Source organism: Muntiacus reevesi, chromosome 16 (assembly GCF_963930625.1).
Source record: "Muntiacus reevesi chromosome 16, mMunRee1.1, whole genome shotgun sequence".
Classification (NCBI taxonomy): Eukaryota; Metazoa; Chordata; class Mammalia; order Artiodactyla; family Cervidae; genus Muntiacus; species Muntiacus reevesi.
Window position 1 is genome coordinate 55,145,590 of NC_089264.1, and position 27,392 is coordinate 55,172,981.

General features: G+C 40.2%; 1 protein-coding gene and 1 pseudogene across 1 annotated transcript in view; one reads left to right on the forward strand and one right to left on the reverse strand.

Moving 5' to 3' along the window:
* SMIM14 (small integral membrane protein 14) overlaps positions 1–27,392 on the reverse strand; it is a 128,274-nt gene that overhangs the window by 82,302 nt on the left and 18,580 nt on the right. The gene's annotated exons all lie outside the window — the stretch shown is intronic.
* On the forward strand, positions 2,206–2,481 carry LOC136148107 (copper transport protein ATOX1 pseudogene; annotated as a pseudogene).

Below are 27,392 nucleotides of genomic sequence, written 5' to 3' on the forward strand. Positions count from 1 at the left end.
TAGTCCAACTCTCACATTCATACATGACTACTGGAAAAACCATAGCCTGGACTAAATGGACCTTTGTTGGCAAAGTAATGTCTCTGCTTTTTAATATGCTGTCTAGGTTGGTCATAACTTTCGTTCCAAGGAGTAAGCGTCTTTTAATTTCATATCAGCTAACTTGAAATTTCCCTTGCATTCCAAAAGGAAAAGCACTCAAAGATTTCATTAGGAGGGAGTCCTCATTGGGCCCTCCCCTCCATTCCTAACAGGAAATTCCAGGCTTTGCCCCTTCCTCTCCCCTAAGCACCTGCTCTTCAAGACACTCAGTCCTACAACCCCACGTTACTCCTGGGGGAGAAAAAAAAAAACACTGCTCCTGTTCCTTCCATAGGAAGAGATTCATCCCTTGGACCTTCCTCCCTCAATCTGCCCTAGTCTAGCCCTATAGACTCAAATATGGATTACAAGTCAGAAGGAAGGCAACACAAATCACCTCAAGAAGGCTGGCTATATTGCATATCAACATTAACATGCCCTTGCTGGACAAGAACTTTCTGAACTTCAACTAGGTGGGAAGCAATACTGCCAATCCCTGGATCATATACAAGGTGACTATTACTCCCAAGGACTTGCATTAATGGTTTTTATTGAAGGCATCAAAGTCGAGACTCACAATGAAGAAAGAATGTGTCCTCTGTCATCAAGACTCACTGTTGAGTTAACTTTCCAATGACCAATGGCTTCTTTTTCCTACTCTTCCATGGAGTTTGAGGGCACCACAGATTTACTTACTGGCTATTAAAGTCTCCTCTCTCCCCCTTACACAGAGATTCACACCAGCCTCAATTATATTCTTTGGACTCAGACACTACTCCTGATAAGAAGTGAGAAAGAGGTAGTTAATATTTTCCATCTTAAGAGCATGGTTCAAAGAAAGTAAGGACAAAAAAAGATCAAAGAAAAAAAAAAAAGAAAACCAAGACAGTGATAGCCTGAATGACTAATACCAGAAGAATGTTTCCATGTTCATTCATTCAACTATTGAGCATCTGCTATAGGCCAGTCATTATGGGTATAGACAGTGAGGTGTAGAAGATATGAGACATGATTCCCGGAGAGCTCATAGTATAATAGAGTATTTGCTGTTGAGAAACTGTTGAGTCAGGTATTTTAAACTCCAATCTAAGTGTGCTAAATGAGGCATTTTGATTTCCTTGTCCTTAAAGCACAGTAAAAAATCTCCTGAGAGTCTCAAACCATGATTGCCTAGGTTCTTAAACGTACGGTGTTTGATTTGGACAAATCTGTTACTTTCAGTTCCTGTTTCCTTTTCTAAGTTGACTTCAGAAATAGACTAGTATTAATAGAATCCAATCTCAAGATCCCTCTTTAAATTTATATCACAACCAAAGCAGCCAGCCAGCTCTGTGCTGCCTCCTCCTGGATCCCTTTAATTGTCAAGAATTAAAAGGTGAAGAAGGTATTCTTTCAGAGAAAGAGAAAAAGAAAGCAAAGCAAAATCACCAGCAACCAACAACAATAAATGAACCTCAAGTTTTTGTGAAGCCTTAAGTCCCAAATGTTAAATTTTTAAAAAAGCCTCTAACCACACAGTCTAGGCCAGTTTCGTTCTCTGTCACTCACAGTCCCCTCAATCCCTTTCTAAGTCTCAAAATGAAGCGTTCAGACATTAACTAGGGAGATATAAGTAGGAAATTTGCCTACTTTCCTTCCAATGAGCAGTACTATCAAAACAACACTTGCATTTTCACGGAAACTCCAAACACCCTCCCTCATCCTTGTCTTCATTTTGGATTCTGACACATCCCCAGCATCCTCTCTGCAAAGTGCATTTGAGAGAAACAGGATGGGTGAAAAAGGAAGCCGGCACAGACCTAGAGAGCCAGTGACTAATTATGAATCAGGATTTTTCAATACAACATGACAAAGAGTTGTGACGTTGAAAATACTTCCCACATATTGCTTTGTGTACAAGAAACTTGCTTTGGCCTCATTTTCTTCTCATTATCCCTCTTCTCCTGTATCACCTATTGCAGGTTTTTTGTTTCTGTCTTCTTTTTATTGGATTTACTTGTTTTCTTAGTGTCCTTTATACACTAGTTCTCCTTTCCCCTTTTCTTTGCACTGCTTAGTACATTGTGCAAATGTATATTTTAAAGTTTCCCGGTCACCGCCGCAGCTGCCCCCTCCTCCTCAGTGATGCCAAAGCAGGAGCTCTCCGTGGATGTGACCTGTGAAGGCTGCTCTAACGCAGTCACCCGAGTCCTCAACAAGCCAGCAGTTCAATTTGACCTTGACCTGCCCAACAAAAAGGTCTGCATCAGCTCTGAGCACAGTGTGGGCACTTTGCTGGAGACCCTGGGGAAAGCAGGAAAGGCTGTCTCCTACCTCGGGCCCAAGCAGAGAGGATGGACCTGCAGGATGGACCCACATGGGCAGGACGCTGATCCTCTCTGGCCTCCCAGAAAGATCTAGGACCTGGCAATCCCTCTCAGCGATGGTAGTTCCTGCGGAGACCCTCATTTACCCTGCTCCTCTGTAGCTCCCCTGCAATAAAGTCAAGCCGATTTTGCTGGTTAAAAAAATAAATAAATAAAGTTTCTCATACTTTTTGTTCTTGAATAGAAATTGGGCAAGAGGAGGTTTATGATACAAGAAATTTGTGTCAGAGTCGTTGTCTGCCTCAGTAGTGAAACAGTGCCTTCTAGTGTTTACAATTGACCGAGTGACTTCACTTTCCCTTTTCACTTTCATGCATTGGAGAAGGAAATGGCAACCCACTCCAGTGTTCTTCCTGGAGAATCCCAGGGACAGGGGAGCCTGGTGGGCTGCCATCTATGGGGTCGCACAGAGTCGGACACAGCTGACGTGACTTAGCAGCAGCAGCAGCAGCAGTGTTTACAATAACATTTTGTGTTTGCACCAAATAAAAGTATTATCTTGTAATACTTTTACGTTTTATAACTTTCCTACCATATTTTAAAATATATAGTTGGCATTATTATCCTTATTTTGGAGATTTAAAAACCAGAATCATAAAACATTTATTTAATGCTGACTTGATGATAGCACTTAGACCAAGCATATGAAAGGATTAGAAAAATCTATTCTATTCAATGGATTCCCCATTCAGCTGCCACCAGTCACCAACCAGTCACGAGACAGATCATGGATATGATTCATGATACTGCCAAGTCCACTAAAAATGCCATAGACAGAGTTGCAAAAGCTGGTCTTCTGAAGGCAACATGAACAGGAAATGTTACAAAAGAGTTGCTCAAACTTTCTATCCTTCAACATAACATTTTTAGTAACGAGTTGATTGACATGTATTCTTTGGTTCTGCTGCTCCTGAGTCACCTCTCCTTCTCCTGGAACTAGCCATGTTGTTTTAGAGAAAAGCAGTGCTCTCAGAGAGGCGGATATATTCTTAAGAGGTTTATCAGATGTGAGAAGTTAGCTGTCGCCTGGTATTTCCCAACTCCTTGTGGATTTGCATAAGCATTCCCCGAAATAGATTCTTCTTTGTTGACTATTCTGAAGACATGAGGAATAAGTACGTACACGTGTATATCTATGGTATGATATTAGTGTCCGTCCGAGAAACAGACCCATTAAGATGTGAGTGTGTGTATTTATAATTATAAAGAGAATTATTACAAGGAATCAGCTCATGTGATTGTGGAAGCTGAGAAGTCTCAGGATCTGGAGGGGGAGTAGCCAAGCTGGAAGCCCAGGAGAGCTGAAGTACTTCTAGTCCAAGTTGAAAGGAACACGAACCAGGAGAGTTAATGCTTCAGTTCCAGTCCAGAGGCTGGCAGGCTTGAGAACCAGAAAGAGTTGATGTTTCAGTCTCAAGGTAGGAAAAAAATCTCTCTGACTTGAAGGAAGTTCAGCCTTTTAATCTATTCAGGCCTTCAACTGATTAGATAAGGCCCACTCTCTCAATTAGGGGGAAATCTGCTTTACTTAATCTACTGATTCAAATGTTAATCTTACCCAGAAACACCCTCACATATACACCCAGAATAATGCTTGACCAAATACCTGGGCACCCTGTGGCCCCATCAAATAGAGGTATAGAATTTACCATCACAGGTATTATCAACATATACAAATTAAAATATGTTTATTTCTTTGTCCTCCATACTCCTTAAAATGTTTCCAGAACCATGGTTTTATAACAAGGGTATGACTGCAGTATTTGTATCTTATTACTTCCTTTATTCAAAGTAGCATACTGTACAGTCTGTACATGAGTTATTATAGACGGCAACCTTGCTTTGCAAAAAACTATATATACAAAGAATATGAAGAGAACATTTATTGAACACCAACCACCTATTTGGAATTAGCTATGTGTTTATATGTTTAATTCTCACAACAATCATTTGAAATAGGTAAGATAACTATCATTTTGAAAATGAAAAGACAGACCCTGAGAAGTTAAATAACTTGGCCCAAAGTTGCACAGTTAGGAAGTGGTAGAACCAAAATATGATTAGAAATATCCGACTAAAACCCCATATGGTTTCTATTCCAATTTGTTATCATTAATAAGCTATATGACTGAAGACAAACTAACTTCTCTAGGCCTCAGTTTTCTCATTTGCAAAATGACTATGACCTAGATGATTTCTTAGGTCTCAATGGTTAGGCAGAGATTTCAAATTGTCTATGCAATATCAATCAACCTGTTCTTCCTTACCAATAGAATGGGGATCAACTCATTTGGCATTCATACTTCCTTTTGCTTTTCACCTTTACCCCTATTCCTTCCTGGAATACAGACATACTGCTAGAAGAGAAGCATTATGTCCCAATTTCTTGGTGCAATATTTGTTTTCTACTGTTCTCCTAGTTAATGATTTTTTCAGCTCAATCCCAGAAGGCAATGATGGCCTTTGAAACACAGGGTCACTGTTTCACACAGTCCACTCCAGGGCAGAAGCAATACAATTATAAGTATAAAAAAATAAATATACATATATTTAAAGTCATCGGTTTCTCATGAATTCAGGGAAAACTTTTTCATTAAATTGGAAAATACAGAAAATTAATAAATAAGAAGCTTGTTATTCCATAATTAAGAGAAAGAGCAGGGACTTACCTGGTGGTCTAGTGGTTAAGAACCCGCCTTGCAATGCAGGGGATGAGGGTTCAACTCCTGGTTGGGGAACTAGGACCCCATGTGCCACAGGGCAGCTAAGCCTGTGTGCTATAACAAAGAGCCTGCCCACACACCACAACTAAGACCCCATGCAGCAATAAAAAAAATAATTATTAAAAAGAGAGAAAGATAAAACTGCTTTTGAATTGGTACTGTATTTGGCTTCCACTTCTGCTCATAGTGGAATAATTAACCATAAAACAGCACAAAACATATTAAGCTACTATTTTTAGAGTGTACAGTAGACAGCATAGATTGCAGTTTCTGAAAGAAAGGATACTCATGAGGTGAGTTCCATGATTGAGCAGCTCTCTGCCTGGGAACAATTTTCTAATTATAGTACAGACAGCTTGAATCTGAGCAGAGAACAGAGATCTTGCTGAACTGAGGCAGATGTGAGAGTCTGCGGCCTCTGAGTTGGCTAAAATCTGCAGGGCAATGCATTAGAGAGGAACAAGCTATACAAAAAGCAGGCTCCAGATATATGTATATAGATATATAACCATAAGTATATAAATATATAGATAGATAGATCTAGATATATAAATATATGTAGCTACGTATCTCCTGTATATCTAGACAGAGAATGCATTTGCTAAAATTCAACAACCATTCATGCCATAAATTCTCATCAAATTAAGAATTGAAGAGAGTTTCCTTAGTCTGAGTAGACACATGTACAAACACTGCAGCTAGTATCATACTTAATGGTGGACTAGGGAAAGCGTTCCCTCTGAGATTGGACATAAAGATAGAATATCCACATTCACCACTTCTATTACTATTAGATAAGAGGTATTAGTTAATGCAATAAGGCAAGAAAAAAAAAAGATGGAAAGTCAAAGGAAAAGTAAAGCTGTTTCTATTTGCAGATTATATGATTGATTTGTTACGCAGAAGATCATAGGGAATATACAGTAAAGTGCTTTAATTATTAAACAAATTTAGCAAGGAAGCAGAGTTAAAGAATCAGTGGATGTCAACATCTTAGCAACAAACTATTGGAAAATACAAAAACTAAATACTATTTTTGTTATTGTTGTTTAGTCGTTGTGTTCAACTCTTTGCGACCGTAAGGACAGTCCTCTAGGCTCCTCTGTCTATTGGATTTCCCAGGCAAGGATACTGGGGTGAGTTGCCATTCCCTTCTCCAGGATATCTTCCTGACCCAGGGATCAAACCTGAATCTCCTGCATTGTCAAGAGGATTTTACCATTGAGACACCAGTGATGTCTAAATGCTATCCACGAAGCATTAAAAAATAACGTTATTACAGAGTTCCCTGATGGCCTACTGATTAGGATTCCGGGCTTTCACTGCCATGGCCCAGGTTCAATTGCTGGTCAGGGAACTAGGATCTTGAAAATTGCATGGCATAGCCAAAAAATGAAAAAATAATAATAACATGTATGCTATGTGCTCAGTTGCTCAGTTGTGTCCAATTCTTTGTGGCCCCATGGACTGAAGCCCGCTGGGCTGCTCTGTCCACGGAAATTTCCAGGCAAGAACACTGGAGAGGGTTGCCATTTCCTCCTCCAAGGGATCTTTCTGACCCTGTGTCCCTTGAGTCTCTTGGATTGGCAGGTGAATTCTTTACCACTGTGTCACCCAGGACACAATCAGGAATGAATGTAACAAAAAGTGCCCGAGACCTCTCCATTGCAAAAGAGTAAAACATGACTCAGAGAAATTAAGGATGTAAATAATAGAAAAATATACGATATTCATGCATTGGAAAACTCAAAATTGTTAAGATGTCCATTACCCCCAAATTGATCTACAGCATCAGTACAATCTTGATCAAAATTTTTGAAGACTCTTTGGAGAAACAAACTGATTTTAAATTTTATAAGAAATACATTAAACTAAAATAGCCAAAACAATGTTGGATATCTTATTGTTTCAACATTATTTGTTGAAACAGTTTCCTTCCCTCATTGGATTGTTTTGATGCCTTTGTTTAAAAAAAGGAAAAAGTGATGTTATAAGTGTGGATCTATTTGGGGGCTCTCTCTTTTATACTATTGATCTATTTACTGATTTTTTTAATGCCAGGACTAGACCATTTTGATTGACTTATATAAGGCTGTTGTTTCTGAGTATGTTTCTCGAGTCTGTACAGGGCAGGTACTCAGAGAAGAAAGATGGATGTGAACTGGGGGAGGCAAGAACAAGCTGAAGTCTGTGAAGTTAACAGGATGGACTGGAACTGAGATGAGTCTTTTATCACTTCCAAGTTTCCAACGTTAAGGATGAGGGTATAAAGCAAGGAATAAATTGGTGACTTTTATTGAAGGGCTACTCAGGCATCTTCCCCAGGAGGTGGAGAAGCTGGTGGAGGAGATCTGGCAGGAGCTAAAGTAGCTGTTAGTCTGTCTGCTGCCCCACACCAGCAGCATGAGCCAGCAGATAAGAGACAACTCTAATACTTGCTAGTACTCTGCACTAACATTACAATTATACAAAGAAGATGGCTGCTACTGCACTTTCGCCTTCTAAATCTCATGCAAAAAATCCCTTATGGTCAGGGAGCTACGTGTTGGGCAACAATTCTCCATGGTTCTCTTACTCTTCTGTATATCTTGAGAAAAAGGCAATATCAGATTGTATTATAGTGAACAGCCTCGGAGGAGAGAGATAGTGTCTTGCTCTGGGATAGAGGGCAGATTGCCTTACTCTGCAGTGTAACCAGACAATAATGTAATGTCACCTTCCAAGGCAAAGGTTGAGCAGATTTGCTTGCATTGCATGCTCAGTTGTGTCCAACTTTTTGCAACCCTTATGGACTGTGGCCTACCAGGCTCCTCTGTCCATGGGATTCTCCAGGCAAGACTACTGGAGTGGATTGCCATTTCCTCATCCAGGGTATCTTCCTAACCCACGTCTGGATGGAGTCCACGTCTCCTGCATTGGCAGATGGATTCTTTACCACTGAGCCACCTGGGAAGCATATATTTGCTTGCAATCCATTACAAAAGATTGGGAGGTTGTGTGTGTGTGTGTGTGTGTGTGTGTGTGTGTGTGTGTGTGTTTTGGTCAGGGTGGGGACACAAAAGGAGCTGTATGAACAAGAAGCTTATGCAGCCTGCTATGTTGCGAGTAATGAAATCCTCTAACTGTAACCTTGGAGTCTCGTGTCTTCTGCCAGATTCATGAACTGGCAGACTTTTACATCCACAGAATCTCAAGACTCTTTGTGACACTATGCACAGAAATGTATTCTGGGAAATGTGGTTCCAGCTTAGTTAAATTGACAACACAATCCAGTGCAGAGGGCCAGGGAGAGAGAAGGGGAAGAGTCACAAATGTGGCAAAAAGTTAGCACATGATATATCGAGAATAAAGCTATGTCAGTATACATTGTACTATTCTTTCAAGTGAAGTTTTACAAAATAGAAGGAGGGAAAATCACTCAGACTGCTATGTAAGATAGTAGAGTGGGAAGAATTGAAGCAGGAGTACTAGCTAGCAAGCTATCGAAATCACAAACCAGAAATCTAGTACCAACACTTCCGTCAGGACCTAAGCTAATACCATAATCTCCTAGATGGTGATTCCGCCTTGAGTCCAACTCTCTGTAAGTTATCTTCCATATTGCTGGATGCCAGGATGATTTTCAAAGATCCTTCTCTGACCAGTCATTTCTCCATTCAAAACCATCCAGTTGTTGTTCAGTCACTAAGTCGTGTCCGACTCTTTGTGACCTCACAGACTGCAGCAGGCCAGGCTTCCATGTCCTTCACTATCTCCTGGAGTTTGCTCAAACTCATGTCTATTGAGCCCATAATACCATCCAACCATCTCAGCCTCTGCATCCCCTTCTCCTCCTGCCCTCAATCTTTCCCAGCATCAGGGTCTTTCCCAGACAGACAGCTCTTTGCATCATGTGTCCAACGTATTGGAACTTCAGCTTCAGCATCAGTCTTTAAAATGAATATTCAGGGTTGATTTCCTTTAGGATTGACTGATTTGATCTCCTTGCTGTCCAAGGGACTCTCAAGAGCATTCTCTAGCCCCACAACTGGAAAGCATCAGTTCTTCAGTGCTCAGCCTTCTCACGGTCTAACTCTCACATCCGTACATGACTACTGGAAAAACCATAGCTTTGACTGTATGGACCTTTGGGGTCCCTGGTAGCTCAGATGATAAATAATCACCTGCAATGCAGGAGACCTGGGTTCAGTCCCTGGGGTGGGAAGATCCCCTGGAGAAGGGAATGGCTACCCATTTGAGTATTTTTGCTTGGAGAATTCCATGGACAGAGGAGCCTGGCAGGCTACAGTCCATGGGGCTTCAAAGAGTTAGACACAACTGAGAGATTAACGCTTTCACTTTCTCATCCAGGGCAAAGTTCAAATTTATTTACATGGCATATATGACATATGACATCACAGCCTGGACTTCACACTCCACTCACACACTGCACTAGAACATTGGTCATCTTTATTTTTACCCACATCCTGTTTCTTACATGGTGTATCTGCTATCTGGAATGTCCTTTGCACCTTGACCTCTTGCTGCATACCTGTTCATTCTTTCACATCTGTGACTGCAACATTCATAGTATTCTGTGACACTTTTCTGAACCTCACAATGAGAGTGTCCTCCTTTGCACTATTTCACTCCTTGGCACATGTTTCCCTTGTTTCACACATCACAACGTGGTTGTGTTGGGTTGGCCAAGAAGTTCGTTCGGGTTTTTCTGCAAGGTGTTATGGCTAATGCCAAACTAACTTTTCGATCAACCCAGTATTTTTACTGCATTTTTTAAAAATTGATATGGTTATCTTCCCAACTAGGCCGTGAATGTCTTTGTTTGTTTGTTTGTTTCAGAACATTATGAGACTGCTAATTCTAGAGTTTAGTTATTAAAATTTTTTTCCCTTTATTTTTATTATTTGGAGACTAATTACTTCACAATATTGTAGTGGTTTTTGCCATACATTAACATGAATCAGCCATGGATTTACATGTGTTCCTCATCCCGATCCCCCCTCCCGCCTCCCTCCCCATCCCATCCCTCTGGGTCTTCCCAGTGCACCAGGCCTGAGCACTTGTCTCATGCATCCAACCTGGACTGGCGATCTGTTTCACACTTGATAATATACATGTTTCAATGCTATTCTCTCAGATCATCCCACTGAATGTCTTAAAGGGAGAAACTGACTCATAGTTGTAATCCAATGCAAATAACAGGTACTAAATGTGGCAGCTATTTTAGAACACTTCATTGAAGTGAACTGAAAATCCTGCCACATTAAGAGAATTTAGGGAAGGCAGAGAAGACACGAAATGCTGAACATAAACCTTGCATAAATTTTACAGTGGCTGAATCCTAAGATGCCGACCCAAAGACTCAGCTCTGAGTCACCTCTTTTGAGTTTGAAAGTCACATAAATGAAGCAACTGAACATAGAATCTAACCACTTACTTTGAAGAGGATTTCTTGCTAGCTTTTTGGGGAAATACAAAATTATGCAAATATCTTTTTTTAATGGAAATTCAAATCAAGTATAAAAATGCAAGGCCAGCTTACCTCTCCAGAGAGAATGAATAACTTGGAAGCGGGGAAAATAGTCTAAACAAAATTTGTGTTATTAATACAGCATTTCTTATTTTTTCCTGCATTATCATTTTGTACTTTCTGGGAGATGGAACTCAACTTCTATTCCTACCATTTAAACCAGGCTTCCATTTTAATTTGAAAAAGCTGATGGAGAAGGGAATGGCATCCCACTCCAGTACTCTTGCCTGGAAAATTCCATGGACGGAGGAGCCTGGTAGACTGCAGTCCACAGGGTCGTGAAGAGTCAGACATGACTGAGCGACTTCACTTTCACGCATTGAAAAGGAAATGGGAACCCACTCCAGTGCTCTTGCCTGGAGAATCCCAGGGACAGCGGAGCCTGGTGAGCTACCGTCTATGGGGTCGCACAAAGTCGGACACGACTGACGCGACTTCGAAGCAGCAGCAGCAGCAGCATTGTGATTGATGCTTAATATGGTAGTTCTATTTTTAATTTTTAGCTCTTAACTAGTTGCATAGTACATAACCCTTCTTAACTATAATTTCCTCATTTGAAATTACATTAAGTTCTAAGTGCTTTTCCTGAACTGTTTTTATGCTCTCTCAATATAAATTGCTACTACTTAGAAAATTAAAACATGTATTTTAACACTTAAAAAAAAAAAAAGAAAAAGCTGAACACAGAGAAACAGAGAGTAGAGTGGTGGTTACCAGGGGCTGGGGGAATAAGGGAAATGGGGAGATATTGGTCAAAGGGTACAAACTTCCAGCTATAAGATTAACAAGTTGTGGAGATCTAATTAATACACAGCATGGTGGTAATTACAGCTAGTAACACCATATTATGTACTTGAAAGTTGCTAAGAGAGTTGATCTTAAGTACTCTCACCAGAAAAAATGAATGGTAGTATGGCACGGGATGGAAGCGGTAGCTAACATTATGACGGTTATCACTTTGCAATATATAAGTATATTAAGTCATCATGCTTGTACACCTTAAATGTATACAATGTTCTATGTCAATTATATCTCAATAAAGTTGGGGGAAAAGACTTTTATTTTAACAATTAAGTAGTTGAATTATTGTCTGAAACTCTGCATTTTCAAGGAAATGTTGTAAATAGTATACTTTGCAGTTATTGTTTCATGAGAGAACAGCTATAAAAATGCTTCAGAATAGGTAAAATATTTTTAAAAGCAAGGCTTTGTACTAAACTGCCTATGATGTAGTTTAATAAATTAATCCCAAAACACTAGCTTGTAATAATAGTGTTTAACAGAACTAATACATAAAGACAATGTCAGGGAAATTGAGGTTCTGAGCAAGAAGAACAAGGATGAGAAGGTGTGATGATAACATGGCAGAGAAAAAAGCAGAATTTATCAGCTCCTACTTTGCTTCCATTTTCTATCACTGAGAATTATCATCAAATTAGAAAGGCTAGGACCTACACAGAAAGAGGGTTTTGGGGGTTTTTTTGGCTGAGACAGATGGCTCACAGGATCTTAGTTCTCCAACCAGGGATCAAACCTGGGCCTGCAGCAGTGGCAGCACAGAGTCTTAACCACTGGACTGCAGGTAATTCCCCTTGTTTTCTAAAATGAGGTGCCGGGAGCCAGCACATGAGATCCCACCCGTGACAAGGTCATGAGGAGAAGACCTGACAAGCAAGGCAGATCAGGACTTCAGGGATTTTGAAAACCTGCCCTGGAGCTCACCTTAAAGATGATCTCTGTCTTTCTGATGCTTGCTATATTAGACTACTCCTTAATTTCTGTGACACAGGTTAGAAGGCCTTCCCTGATCTCTCTCCAAACAGAATCAACGTAGAACTTTAATCAATATGTCCCCCGGATGGTGGTATCCTATAAGATTATCCAGGATGAAAGGAGTATTTCAATTTAGACCCCCTTTGCTGGCATTCTAGCCTGCTTGGCAAATGCATACTAATGCACATGACTGCTCACAATACCTTAGTCATAAACAGCATAAAGAACCTGATCACATAAAGGCCCTAATAGGCACAGAGTCCTTTGGGGGTGAGGAAGCCCTATTAGAGAACACAAAAATATTATTCTAAAAGTGGTTATAGTTAAAGATTTAGAAAAATAAGAGTTTAGAATTGTTAATTTTAACCAGGAATGCTAAACAGGGGCTGCCTCACATGAGCTGCAGAATCTTCGTGTGGTAAACCTTTTAGATAAATTTAACTGATAACTTCTGCAAAAGGACTGACCTTTGTGTTCATTAAAGAATAGATTATGGAAAACAGCTTTGCATTCACCTAGGTCATAAAATGTCAATAGGCCCCAAGGCCAGAAGATAAGGTACAAGACTCTCACAAAGAAGTATGCAGAAAACACCCTGGTTTCGTGAAGGATGAGCTGATGTAACATTAAACTATCTTCCCCTTAAAAATGTACTAACTTAGAATATAAAAGCTACGGTAAAAAATAAAGATTTGCCAGACTTGCTGCACACCCCCAGTCTGGTCTCTCTCTCTCTCTTCCTCTCGCCGATGCCGTTCATCCTGAGGGTACCCCTGGATCCTGCTTAGGTTGGACCCCAGCAATGAGGGGGAAAAAAAACTATAAACCCATGAGCACAGTTTTCCTTGGGAAACTATAGGCCTGTGAGCACATTTTTTCCTTGGGAAAACTATGGAATAAATAATTAAACAAATGATATGTGAATATTTAGAAACGTGATGAACATGAGGCCCAGCTTGAGTTCACTAAGAAATAAGAGGGTCTTCCTGATAGGTTTCCTGTTCTCCCTGGTCTGATCCCAGGCCCACAAGGGAAGAAAGTGGGCCTCGAGTGGAATGAGGCTGAATTGCACTCCTACTTCCTGTCACATTACCCAAATGTAATGGCGCTCCTTTGGCAAGCTCCGTTCTCAGCCAGGGCCTTCCTGGAGAACAGTCTCCCACATACGGCCTTATCACAAAGCAACAAAAATAATCTGAACTTTGAAGGCATTGATAAAAAATGGGAATTATATATGACCAAACAAAAACTTCACAAAAATCCCCTTAGTTAACCTGGACCTTTCCCTAAAATTCTTCCCCAAGGGTATCCAAATCATCGCCTTCACTTCTAACGCTCTCAAAACAACAGCAACAACATTCCAGTTTCTCCAGGTATATCTCTGCTTTCCCACCAGTCAGGAAGACAATAATACTTAGAAAATGATGTGGTTAGCCAAAACCAAACCATACCCATGTATGCCCTAGAGAGCCTGAATTATTCTGCCATAGCAAAAATTAAAATAATAATAGTGGACTTTCCTGGTGGTCCAGCGGTTAAGACTCTGTGCTTCTAAATGCAGGGAGCATGGGTTTGATCCCTGGTCAGGGAACTATGATTCCACAATAATAAAATAATAATACGATAGTAATACTTACTTCACAGAATTTTTGAGAGGATTACACTTAAAATAATATATGAAAAAATGCTTAGACTGTTGACTCAGTAAGTATTCATTGCTATTATTTTTCATTGCTACCATTATTGCTGTAGTAGATCAAGAAAATGGTGCGAACCTTATATTTTTAAGGCATTTGACAAAGTTTCATGAACATGGAGAGCTGGATGATAGTACATTTTGTTGGAAGTTGAAATGATTTATGATTCCAGTAGCTTGTCAAAGGCCTCTATATAGCCCATCCTGTTAAATATTTTCATGAATCAGTTAATATGAATGAGCATACTGGAAGCTCATTATCAAGTTTTCAGATAGTACAAAATGGGGGGTGTTTAGTAGATGATAAGCTAAATGACAGAATAAAGATTCTAGAAGACCTAAAAAAGGCTGATCCAAAAGGTAATTTAATATGGGTTCATGTAAAGCCGAGTTTGCATGCTAAAACAAAATAAAAACAAACAAACCAAAAAACTCTGCTGCTTAAAAACTGAATGATGAGGCTCAGATTTACTTGTATTCAAGGGAAAAAAAAAAAATGGGAACATCTTGACTACAAGATCAGAATGAACAGTCAATATTGTATGAACATTAAACAGCAGCTACAGCCCTACAGATAGAATGCAATGAGAGAGGTGTCTGGTTTTGGTTTACATTCCCACTTCCCTATAGTACGAGGTTGTGGTGTCACAGCTTCAAGATGCCAGCTTCTAGTCTTGGCTCTGAGCAGTCATTATCTACATGACCTTGGCAAGTCTGTGAACCTTTCAGGGAACTCCTTAATCTTGAAATTTAAGAGAAGTAGGAAGGAAAGTTTGAACTAAATTATTTCTAAAAGACCATCCGGCCACGAAGTTCAATTTCAATATTTAATTCAAGTAGTTTAAGTTATTTACCTTAGAGATTAACTGTCACTTTAGATATGGTTGTAAGTGATATAAATCTAACTCAAATTATTTTAGGTAAAATGAATGCATATAGGCTCTCACAATTTGAAGAATCATTAGTGAAGTCATGAGAGTAACAGACAAGCTGGACTTGAGAACGCCGATGTCCACACAAAGACAGATTTTGTTTCTGAGGGAAGTAAAGTTTGAACCTAGTTAGTTGATGTAGATGGGAATGCCAGTCTGGAGTGATAATTTAGGGAAAGTAGGAGAGTTGATAGGAACTAAGCTCTGTTGAATCTCTACTATGTGTCAGGTTCTGTGTTAATCTATTTCAAGTACGCTCCTTTTTTTTTTTTTTTTTTTTTAAGTACACTACTTTTATAGAAACTGAAATTAGAGTCATTTAAGAAACTTGCCTGAAGTTAAGCAGTAGAGCCAAACACGGGGCAATGGCCAATATAATTTTTAGTGGTATGGCCTAGAGACGCTTGGCTAGTAATGCCTTGCCTGTGTGCTAAGTCACTTCAGTTGTGTCCGACTCTTTGTGACCCCATGGACTGTAGCCCACCAAGGTCCTCTGTCCATGGGATTCTCCAGGCAAGAACACTGCAGTGGGTTGTCATGCCCTCCTCCAGAGGATCTTCCCGACCCAGGGGGTGAACCCGTGTCTCTTATGTCTCCTGCATTGGCAAGTGGGTTCTTTACCACTAGCGCCACCTGGGAAGCCCAATGAGCTTGCAGATATTGTTTAATAATGCTGGTACATTTTTCGTGCTTCCTGTGCAGCAAGAACTATTCTAAGTGCTTTATGTATGTTAAGTTTTTAATAGCTTTTAACTTTGAAATAATTACAGATTCAAAAGAAGTTACATAAATAGTACAGACAAGTCTCACATATCCTCACCCAGTTTCTCCCAATGGTTAGCTTTTATATAGTTGTAGTACAACAACAAAGCCAGGAATTTGACATCAGTACAATGTGTGTATATAGCTCTGTCATTTTCTCACCTATGGGAAAAATTATTGGTGTTGACATTTTACCTTACTTCCCTTTATGTACCTTTACCCTCCCCTATTTATATTAATAATCTAACTTCTTTAATGATTAATTATGATGTGTCGACATAATTTAAGCATCTTGTTTGGAGTTTAGTCATATAGTCATAAACTGCATGTTTATGTTTGTTGCCAAATTTGGGAGATTTTCAGCCATTATTTCTTTTTTTTGACAGATATTATTTTAATTTATGTATGTACACATACATACATATATTGCAAAGCTAATGCCAATATTACAAATTTTTCTAAAGAAAATATTTCTTTTAATTGTAGTAAGAATATTAAACATGAGTTATATACTCAACAAATTTTTAAGTACACATATATCGCATTAATTACAGGGTAAGTGTGGTACAGGCGATCTCAGTTGTTAAGAGGATACACAGTATATATAAAGCCTTTTTGGAAAAATGATCCCTTATTAATGATGTCATACCCACTCTATCCCTGATAATTTTCCTTGCTGCGAAATCTGCTCTATCTGAAATTACTACAGTCCTCTTGATTAGTGCCAGCTTGGTATAGCTCTATCTACCTCTCCTCTTTATCTATCCATTATTTCTTTAAATGCTCTTGGCCCTGTTCTCTTTCTCCTCTCCTTCAGGGCTCTGATGATAGGAATATTAGATTTTTTGTTATAATCTCATAGGTCCTCAAGATTCTGTTAATTTTTTAAAAAATCAATTTTCTCTCAGTTGTTCAGAGCAGATAATTTATATTCTTCTGTCTTCAAGTTCACTGATTCTTTCTTCTGACCGCTCCATTTTTATGTTGAGCTCATCCATCAGGATTTTATTTTGGCTATTGTATTTTTTAGTTCTCCATTTGGGTCTCCTTCATGCCCTATTTCTTTTCTAAGACTTCCTATTTATTTGCTGAAACTTTCTATTTTAAAATTTGTTTCAAGTATGCTTATAGTTGGGCTTCTCAGGTGGTATTAGTGATAAAGAACCTGTTTGCCAGTGCAGGAGATATGAGACCTAGGTTTGACCCCTGGGTCGGGAAGATCTGCTGGAGGAGGGCATGGCAACCCACTCCAGTATTCTTGTCTGGAGAATCCCATGGACAGAGGAACCTGATGGGCTACAGTCCATGGGCTCGCAAAGAGTCAGACGTAACTAAAGGAACTTAGTGAACACACGAACACACATACATGCTTATAATTGCAATTGCAAGCTGTTTTATCTCTGTCACCTTAGTGTTGGCATTTGCTAATTGTCTTTTTCTCATTTGCTTTGAGGTTTTCTCTTTTTTTGGTACGGTGAGTGATTTTTTATTGAAACCTGGACATCTGGGATATTATGATAAGAATTTAGGCCTATTTTGTTGCTGTTGTTTAGTTGCTAAGTCATGTCCGACTTTTTTTCAACCCCATAGACTGTAGCCTGCCAGGCTCCTCTGTCCATGGGATTTCCCAGGCAAGAATACTGGAGTGGGTTGCCATTTCCTTTTCCAAGGGATCTTCCCCACCCAGGGATCGAATCTGTCTCCTGCACTGGCAGATTCTTTACCACTGAGCCACCTGGGAAGCCCAGATCTTATTTAGGTCTTGTGTTTTAGCAAGCCTCCTCTGACACTGCTCTGGTGGGGAAAGGGGGCAGGGGTTGCTCCCTCATCACTGCTAGGTGCAGGTGGAAGTCTGGGTCCTCCTCTCTTCTTCCCTGGAGGAAGGGGCATTTCGTTACTGTTGAATGAGGGTGGGAGTTCTGCCTCCCTCCAAGGCCTCTGCCAGCTCTGGGGAGGAGTGCTCTGTTACCACCAAGAAGTGGTGGAAGTCCTGACTCTCTACCAGGCTTACTCCGACATCACTGGGCAAGGAGGAGGATGCGTGCCTTGGGTGTGGATGAATGTCCAGGTTTCCCATATGGTCTCCGCTGACACCTGGAGTTGGAGGATCGAGTGCTCTTCCCCACCAAGCAGAGATGAAAGTCATGGCTCTCCACTTGGTTTTCTCTGTCACTACCCTGACAAGGACGTTGGGATGACTCATCACAGCCTGGAAAGAGTGGAAGTCTTGGCGCCCCACCAGGCCTTTGTGGGAGATTGTGTGGGTGGAGCCACAGTTTTTTTTCTGTGATATTTGCCCAAAGTAGAGAAGTAACTGTTTAAAAGTTTTTGTCTTGCTAGACTGCCCCTTTCCTAGTCCTTTGGCTAGAGAGAGCAAGTTTTTCCTGGGGCCTTTTTTTTTCTGTCTGTAATCATTGGTGTGTCCAAGCTGCTGGCTTCTCCAGTATTCAGTCTGGAATACATTTGGTGAAAATGAAACCCAAGGAGCTTACCATTATATTCCTCCTTGGGTCCTGACATCTTTAGTTGGTTTGCTTTACCCTTCTATACTTCTTAGAGTCTCCTTATATTTTGTTTTATATAGAATATCCAGAGATTTTAGTTGCTTTTAGTGGAAGGAATAAGTAAATCTGTTCCATTCTCCTTGGAAGTAGAAGTTTGTGCTAGATTTTAAATTTTCATAACAATCCTATAAGGTAACTACAATTATAGTCATTTCAGATGAGGGAGCTGAAATACAGAGAGGTTAAGTCATTTGTCCAAGATCACACAGATAGTAAATGGGGAGGTGAGGCTCAAACTGTAGTAATCTTGTTTCAGAGCCCATGACCATGTGAGTTTATGACAGTCATTTATTTATTCATCTCTTCATTCACAGACAGTTCACAGTATGACACCGTAATAGTGGTTTTGGTGCAGTGTGAAAACATATAGACATAACTACAAACATGTTTATATCCATGAGAAAGAGGAAGATGTGTGAGATCCATTTGCTGGAATGTGAATGCCAGTTGGGCAGTTCAAAATGTCTGGGCACTTTAATTAGATTTCCTTGGTTGTTCTAAATGGGACAAGTGAGGTAGGCACTTTTTGTGGCCTTGTTAATGTTTTCCCATCAATGCTGATTCAAGAAGATTATCATTCTGTCAGTAGACCAATGACAACTCATGTACAATGGTGAGGAGTGGGAATTTTATTCAGATGCGACTGGGCTGTTATTTGGTCCAAATCTGAGCTTTTTCTTTTTATCAAACCAATAATTTTTGAATTTCCAATAGTGTTTTTCCTTTTCTGATGTCAATTGTTTCGACCCTCTCTAGCTAGTTTTTCTGTTTTCATTTGAGGCAATATCCTTGCAGACAATGACAGGGATCTGGCTGCTGCTGGTCCCTTCAAGAGCAGCATTCCTTGAGGAAATAACAGCAAGGTGATTTTCCTTAGCTTCCAGAGAGTCAAGGTTAGAATTCCCTGAAACATTAGTATAATATTTACAATCCTGTTAGGTAACTACAAGTTAAAGAGGCAGGTAAAAGTATTGCATCTGATAATTCCTGAACATAGGGGCCATTTTAATTTTTGTTAGTAAGTATTTTGAAAGTAAGGAAGCCACATACCTTCCAGTTCATTCCAAAGTCATGAGCTCTGAAAACATATCAATATATATGCTGGCAGTTTTATCCTTTGCTGAAGTTCAAGTCCATGTAAGAACCTACAGTTCATCATGTTGGGTTGAAGTAGCCATAGGTTAAAAATGCTGCCTCAGAAACATCAAAGGAGTGGCAACAGCAAACCCAGCATAATATTTGCCATCAGGATAGCTTAAACAGGAAGCATCAGTGAACCATGAGAAGTCAGCTTTAACTACAAGAGTTTCTTATAGATCATTATGAGGAGTCAGGAGGTGGTGGTGCTCCATGAGCATTAAGCAATTCTTCACAACTGCTTCATCAGGACAAAGGGGAAAGTGGTAGCAAGGTTAAGGTTGCTAAAAGGTCTATGTGAGGAGTGGTTAACAACAGGACTTCACAGGAGGGAATGTGGTTGACCACGAATTGTTGAGTGATGACAGTTCAGTAGAACTTCCATAGCATTGGGTACAAAACTGGTTAAAGGGAATCTCACAATGTTTTTCTCGGTCTTAAATCAAAAGAGCAGTGGCTGTAATCACTCCAAGGTAATGGGGGCAGTATCCGTGTGTTCCCTCTGGCTACCTATAATGCCAGGGTTGGGACTTCCCTGGTGGTACAATGAATAAGAATCGGTCTGCCAAAGCAGGGGACAGAGGTTTGATTCCTGGTCTGGGAAGATTCCACTTGCCTTGAAGCAACTAAGCCCATTGGCTGCACAAAGACGCCACGACTAGAGAAAGTCCGTGCATAGCAACTAAGACTCAGCACAGCCAATAAATAAATATTTTAAAAATAAATTAGTTGTGATGATTAAAAATATTAAAAAAAATTTTTTTTAAATACCCTATGGGTTGATGATGGTCCCTGTAATTTTGGCCGAGTACCCCAAGTATATAAAAAGGAAAGGAGGACTCAGATATTTAGGCTGCTCAGAGCAGGTGGGTTCATCAAGTTCTCCTTTAAGGTCTTGAAGGTAATGTCCCATTCTTTCCATAAAATGGGGTCCAGGTTATTGTTTAGTAAAATATACAGAGGGTTCACCATAAGGGAGAAATTTGAAATGCAATTTCAGCAATAACCAAATAGCTCAAGAAAACCTTGCAGCTGGCATTTAGTTTTGAGTTTTAGGACACTGAGAACACCATGAAGTCTATCTGGATCTAGGTATAGTCTTGTTTTGATCAGATACCCTCACTATCAAACTGTGTTTGGGCAAAATGTAGCTTTTGGCGGTCTTATGTCCCTTCAAAGCTAAAAATTGTATTTTTTTTTAAGGTTAAAAATGTTAGTAAATGAATGCTGCCTTCCTGTGTGGAGGCTTGAGAAGAAGAGCGAATTACCCACATACTACAACAAAGCAGGGCTTCTCGAGAATTTTGTATCATTCAAATGAGCGTTCATGATTTTCAGGACACAACGACTCTCAGTAAAACCCTGAGGCATCCTCTTCAGGTGAATTGTTTTTCTTCCCAAGCAAAAGCAAAAGGGTATTGGCTAGCTTCATCAACTGAAATACTAAAGAATGTACTGCATAAATCAATTACAGTAGAGAATTTACTTCCCATGGGAATGGAAGTTAGTAACTTATCAGGGTTGTAAACAACGGGGTGTCAATAATGATGCTGTTTATTGCTCGGAGGTCCTGGACAAACCTCTACCCTCAGCCCTTAGGTTTTCTCATGGGTAAATTGAAAGTGTTAGAGGGCCTAGTACAAGGAATTATGAATCCTTCAAATATTCTATTATGGGTTTTGTGCCTGGAAGGGCTCATTTACATATAAAGTATTAATTCTGGGAAGAGGTTTTGAGGGATCTATTTGAATCTTGATGAGAGGTGAGCTATGTAAACTTTGCCAACAGCAGCTAGAAATTTTGCCTATTAGGAATGGGTTTCCAGAATCTGTTCTAGTGTCATCAGAGATAGAACAAATAAAAAATGTCAAAGTATGGTTTGATTCACCCAGTGGGTTATTTTGACAACTACTGTCAAATTCTAGAGTTAGTTTACCCTTTCAGGAGAGAGAAAATTCTGGCACAATATTTCTCTAAGAAGCCTCAGCCTAATAAATGGGTAAGGGTGGAGAAGGCAGGAGAAAAGGGTGTGTATCTCGCAAAGGGGCTAAACAAATCAGAACGGGTTCAGGGGCAGGAAACTCTTGAGAAGAGATCCCCACTATTTGAACTGTTTTATTACTCTGAGGCAGGGGCTGCTTTATAGCGGTGGGGTCAAGCATTGAAAGTGTGGCTCCAGGGTCAGTTAGGACCGGAAGAGACTAATCGCCAGTCTGGAGAAATGTTTCTCCAAGCTAATTAAAAGTGAGGATTGAGAAGAGCCCCTGCCGTTCCTCAGAACCCCATCATGGAGAACTGAGAGGATGTCAGAAAGTCTGGGTAGAGGACTGAAGGCATTTAGAGTGCTTATATTTGTAGTTCTCTTTTCCAACATCCTGGCTCTTTGCAGCAACGGAAACTAGGAGGATTCTGGTTTCATTTAGAAGCAAGCCTTCATTTGCTGGAGTTGAAGAGAATGACGTTTGGTGGTCTTTCTTTCAGGTGACTCATCTACAGTCTGAGAGAGCTGCTTTGACAGATTAACAAAATATGGAGTGGATATAGTTTCCCACTCCATCCTGGTCATTTTTACTAAAAGTAAAGGTCCTGAGCTGTGCTGAGCTAAGTCGCTCAGTCATGTCCAACTCTTTGAGACCCCAGAGACTGTAGCCAGCCAGGCTCCTCTGTCCATGGAATTCTCCAGGCAAGAACAGTTGAGTGGGTTGCCATTTCCTACTCCAGGGGATCTTCCCAACCCAGGGATTGAACCCAGGTCTCCCACTTTGCAGGCAAATTCTTTACAGATTGAGCCACCAGGGAAACCCAAAGATCCTGGTTTAGCCAATGGATAAACAGAGTTAAAAGCCACCCACATGGAATCAACATCTGATGGAAGACCAGGCTTTTCTTTAAAAGTAATCTTAAATCAATTATAATAGTCATGAACAGACTCATCAGATTTTTGCATACAAGCCTGAATTTTGGTCCAGTCAACAGGCTTTGGAAAAGTTCTAGGACTTGCTTGATGAAGTTGCCTAGAAATTACCCAAACCTGATTATATAATAAGTTACCAGATTGGTCTCCTCTCTGTAATTCTAGAGAGCTTCCAGGATTTTTCCAATTAGCAGTTTTTATCTAATTGCTGGGCCTGGCTTTCACACATAAGCATATGAACTAGCTCCTATAAGTCAGAGAAATCAGGTCAATAAGTTTGAATGTCTATGTTAAATTTCTTAACAAATACGTGAGAATCTTCAGTTACTTTGCCAGAATCTTTATGACTTGCAGTTGAGTTTTAGTCTAGGAAATACAAGAAATTAAGGATGTGGCATTTGGATCCTCAGAAGGCTTAATTTTAAAGTGACAAGTTCAAAGGAAAAGGAAGTAGGAAGAGTTTCAGAGAAACGTGAAAGAATCTGTGTCAGGGAATTTGAGGGAATAGACAAGGTATAGGTGGCATGGAAATGTTGCAGGAAGGGGAACCCCCTTCCAGGGCCAAAAAGTGGGCTCTTGTCTAACACTCGGAAATGAATTGTTCAAGGAGAAACATGTGCTGACAAAGCAAGAGATTTTATTGGGAAAGGGCGCCCGAGTGGAGAGCAGGAGGGTAAGGGGACCCAGGAGAACTGCTCTGCCGCGTGGCTTCAAGTCTCAGGTTTTACGGTGGTGGGATTAGTTTCTGGGTTGTCTTTGGCCACTCATTCTGACTCAGAGTCCTTCCTGGTGGCGCATGCATGGCTCAGCCAAGATGGATGCCAGCGAGGAGGATGCTGGGAGGTGGTTGGACATGTGGTGTCACCTTTTGACCTTTCCCGAATTCTTCCAGTTGGTGGTGGCTTCTTAGTTCCCTGTTCCTTACCAGCACCTCCCGATGTAAAATAACTCATGCAAATGGTTACTCTGGTGCCTGGCCAGGGTGGGCGGTTTCAGTCAGGGTGCCTCCCCTACCAACTCCCCCTTGAGAGACTTCATACTCAAGATACTTTCTGGGAATTGGGGTGGAGTTCTCTTTCTTCTGTAACTTCTTTCTGCTGTGTATGGGTGGCGGTCTGCCTACCAGAGCAGAAGTCTCTCTCTACCTGATCTAACTCTGTGCCTGAAGCAGCATTTACCCTTGTAAGAATAGCAACTTAGGTTGAAATTGTTGGCCCCTGACAGAGATAAAACAGCCAGGGCCAAACAGGGGGCCTAAAAGGATGGTCATCAGTTCAGTTCAGTCGTTCAGCCATGTTCGACTCTTTGTGACCCCATTGACTACAGCACGCCAGGCTTTCCTGTCCATCACCAATTCCTGAATCCTGCTCAAACCGTGCCTATTGAGTCAGGGATGCCATCCAACCATCTCATTTTCTGTCGTCCCCTTCTCCTCCTGCCTTCAATCTTTCCCATGGCCATCAGTGGGCCCTAGGAAGAGAAGGCAACATTTGGGACAAGGGCCGCAGGTGTGTGACTTCCTTCTGATTGGTTGGCAGTGAGGCAACAGAGCAGCGCTCCAGGAATCTTGTGCTCAGCCTGAAGTTACCATCCTACACCCGGGTGGGGGCCCCAGTTCTGCAGAGGAACTCAAAGACACTGTTAAGCATATTTCTTGAGTAGAAATCAGGACCCTGCCTCAAGGCTCTACCATTATTTGATTGCTCCTCCTCTGTTTCCGTATTCCCTCCCTTCCCTGATCAGCAATTGTTTGAATCTGCCCTTTGGGATTCAGGAAAGGTCAAGGAGGCTGAATGAAGTCTACATCTTACAAACAAGAAATGGAGAACATAGAAAGGATCCATACTCCAGAGTCCCAGAGAATCCTGCTCAGTTTTTAACTCAGGGAACTGGGCAACTATGACTTTGATAACTTCCTGTCAAAATGGGGCACAGGACTGCCTCAGTTTGGCAAATAGACACTGAATTAGAAGTATTCCTGAGTTCTGGGTCCTAGATCTGAGTCCTGTACGATTAAAATCTCATTCCCTTGGTCTGGCATTTTGGTGTAACAGACCCAATTAGAAATAATTGGAGGAGTGACAACTAGAATTTAAATAGACAATATAAATCTCATTTCTTTTCAGAAGAATAGACCTGAAACCCAGTCTGGACCTGGCACTTCAGGGAGACTTGGAGTCAGGTAGCATGCTGCCTAGTTTTATAAAAAGTAAGGTTGTAGTTACTAGCTGCCAGCAGACATTGTTCTGAGAATGTCTGGTGGTATTCAAGCCTGACACAACTCAGAAAACTGAAGTGTTTAGCAATACAAGGTCTAGTCTGAAATACTATCACCTAGTATACTACTATAATACTATATTATAGTATACTATGGGTATACTCTATTTTGACTTTTTTTTTTTTTAAATATATAAATTGGCTGCCTCAGGTCTTAACTGCATCACATGGGATCTTTCACTGCGGCAGAGGGACTCTCCAATTGTGGTGCACAGGCTTCAGTAGCTGCAGCACATGGGATCTTAGTACCCCGACCAGGGATTGAACCCGTGTCCCCTGCATTGCAAGGCAGATTCTTATCCACTGTACTACCAGGGAAGTCCCTATTTTGACTTTTAATTGTAAATTTTTCCTTAATAGCCAAAGCAGATGTCACTATTAACGATGTCATTGTTTCTCTAGGTATGAGAAGATGCAAGAACTGGCACTCATAAAATCTTCTCCTGAAAAGATCTGTCTAAAGGCCTGTTCTGCAGTTTTTCCCAGAGTACAGAGTGCCCCATTCCTGACTTTCACCCTAAACTCTTTTCAGGGGTCTTGAAGGTCAGCAGCTGCAGTGGCCATGATTTAATCTTTCTAGAGGTAGATGGCAAGTGTTCCTTTTCAGTTGGCAGGGCCCTTTCATGGTTATAAACTTGACCATGATTTTGAGTGGGGGGCATTTCATGACCTTGTCATCCCACTGTGCTGAGAATATTCATTCTCAGGTCTGGCAAAGATTCTGCTGACAGGCCACTCAATGCATTGTTACTGGACTGGGTCATAAAACAGTATCCAAAGTTCTCTGGACCATCTGTCTCTTGGTCCAAGAAAACGTTTCCTCTTGTTGTTTCTTTCCATATCTAGAGTTATAGTGTTATCATCATTGATCTCATATGGAACTACGTATTATTTGTCAGAGGTCTCAGTCACATATTTGGCAGTGTAAGAAATAGAAATTTTGTAAAACAGGCAAAATACAAATAATATCAGCTCAGTTCAGTTGCTCTGTCATGTCCAACTCTTTGTGACCCCATGGACTGCAGTATGCCAGGCTTCCCTGTCCAAATAACATAGCCAGCAGTATTAGTAAAGTCATAAGTAAGACTTAAGAACTTCCATTAGGTGTAGCCCATTATATCCCAGGTCATCTGACTTAGTCTATTCTGTACGAATTTTTATCTTCCAGGGAAATTATATATTGATTGGCACTATGTATAAGGCATATAACCCAGTTTTCTAGTATTACTAAATTGATTTTCCTTAATATGATTTAATTGTTTCCAATATAGAGGAGACTTTCAACCTAAATTACGATAGCCTGGTGTTATCTATATAAATCTATCCCATAATTGAGGGAGTTTTTTTTCTTTGTTGAAACTTTGCTGGGTGCTCTGATTGAGCTTGAGTAGTAGGAGAAAATTCAAATTTACGGCCAGGGTCAGGAGCAGGCATTATTAATTGGCCAGGTGAGGTGATCTCATCTAGTAATATCAATAGTGACTTGAATATGACTATAATCTTTCTTTTTAAGTAAATTTTTTCAGGGTGAACTAGTTAGAGCCTTGGAGTAGAGAAATTCACCAAGGTAACCCAGAACTAGACACAGGTACTTGGTCACAAATCCAATTGGATTGATTTCTAAGACAAGCATAGGATCAGACCTATGATAGAAAAGCATTTGATTTATATGTAAAGGTCTAAGAAGTCAAGAAAACATTATAAATGATTATATGAATCAGGTCCAGCATCTTGGGTGAGCTGTCTATCGCTGATGTTGTCGTCTTCTTGTCCTGGGGTAGTGTAGTTTCTCTTCTGTTTGAGAGTCATTTTAAGGTGAGATCAGGTCGGCTGTCCTCTCTATAGACCAGTCGAGTGTAGGGGCCTTTGGAAGTGGGAATTAATCTAAAAGTCAATTTCCTTTCAATTTCACTGTGCATTAGCTAGTTAAGAGTATTTGATAAAAGGTCCTTCCATCCAGGCTGGAAACAGTCCCTTAAATTATGTCTTTTTTCAGTCCTGGTTGTAGGTCATGAGGTGTCTGATCTTTATCTAAAGATAGATTACTGAGATAAGCTTCAGAAACAAACTTAGGGTATTTTTTAAGAATTTAATTAAATCTTACATTAATATCACACAACAGCAAAGAACTATCTAGGAAATGAGTCTTACTAGATACAGACCTCCATTAACAAACTGGGATTTAACATTTATTGAAATATCTTTTTCTCCCTAAAATTACCCTTATTTTTATCAAATATAACCAAATTAAGACTAGTTTGTTTGCGAAATAGGTCTGCTCTCAATAAATTTGGCCTGATGATTTATACAATCATAATTGATCATAGACTTTTTGCTTTGTTGAAACTTTTATAGAGTCTCAGACTGAACATTTAAAATAAAACAGGGCTGGGAAAGTCATGCCAAAGGCTTATCACAGATTTCACCTAACAAACCTAGGTAAATTTTTCCCTTTTTAAGGTCTCAAAAATTCCATGAGTTTTCTGTACCTGTTAGTGACATAACTTTCCTAACTCATCTGATAAAGTTATTGGAAACCTAGGAGTTTTCAATCTCTAGAGGAGTCAGATAGAGAGAAAATATAATTTTTAAAATTTATTTATAATTTTACCAAATTACTGTCATAATTAGTTTGAG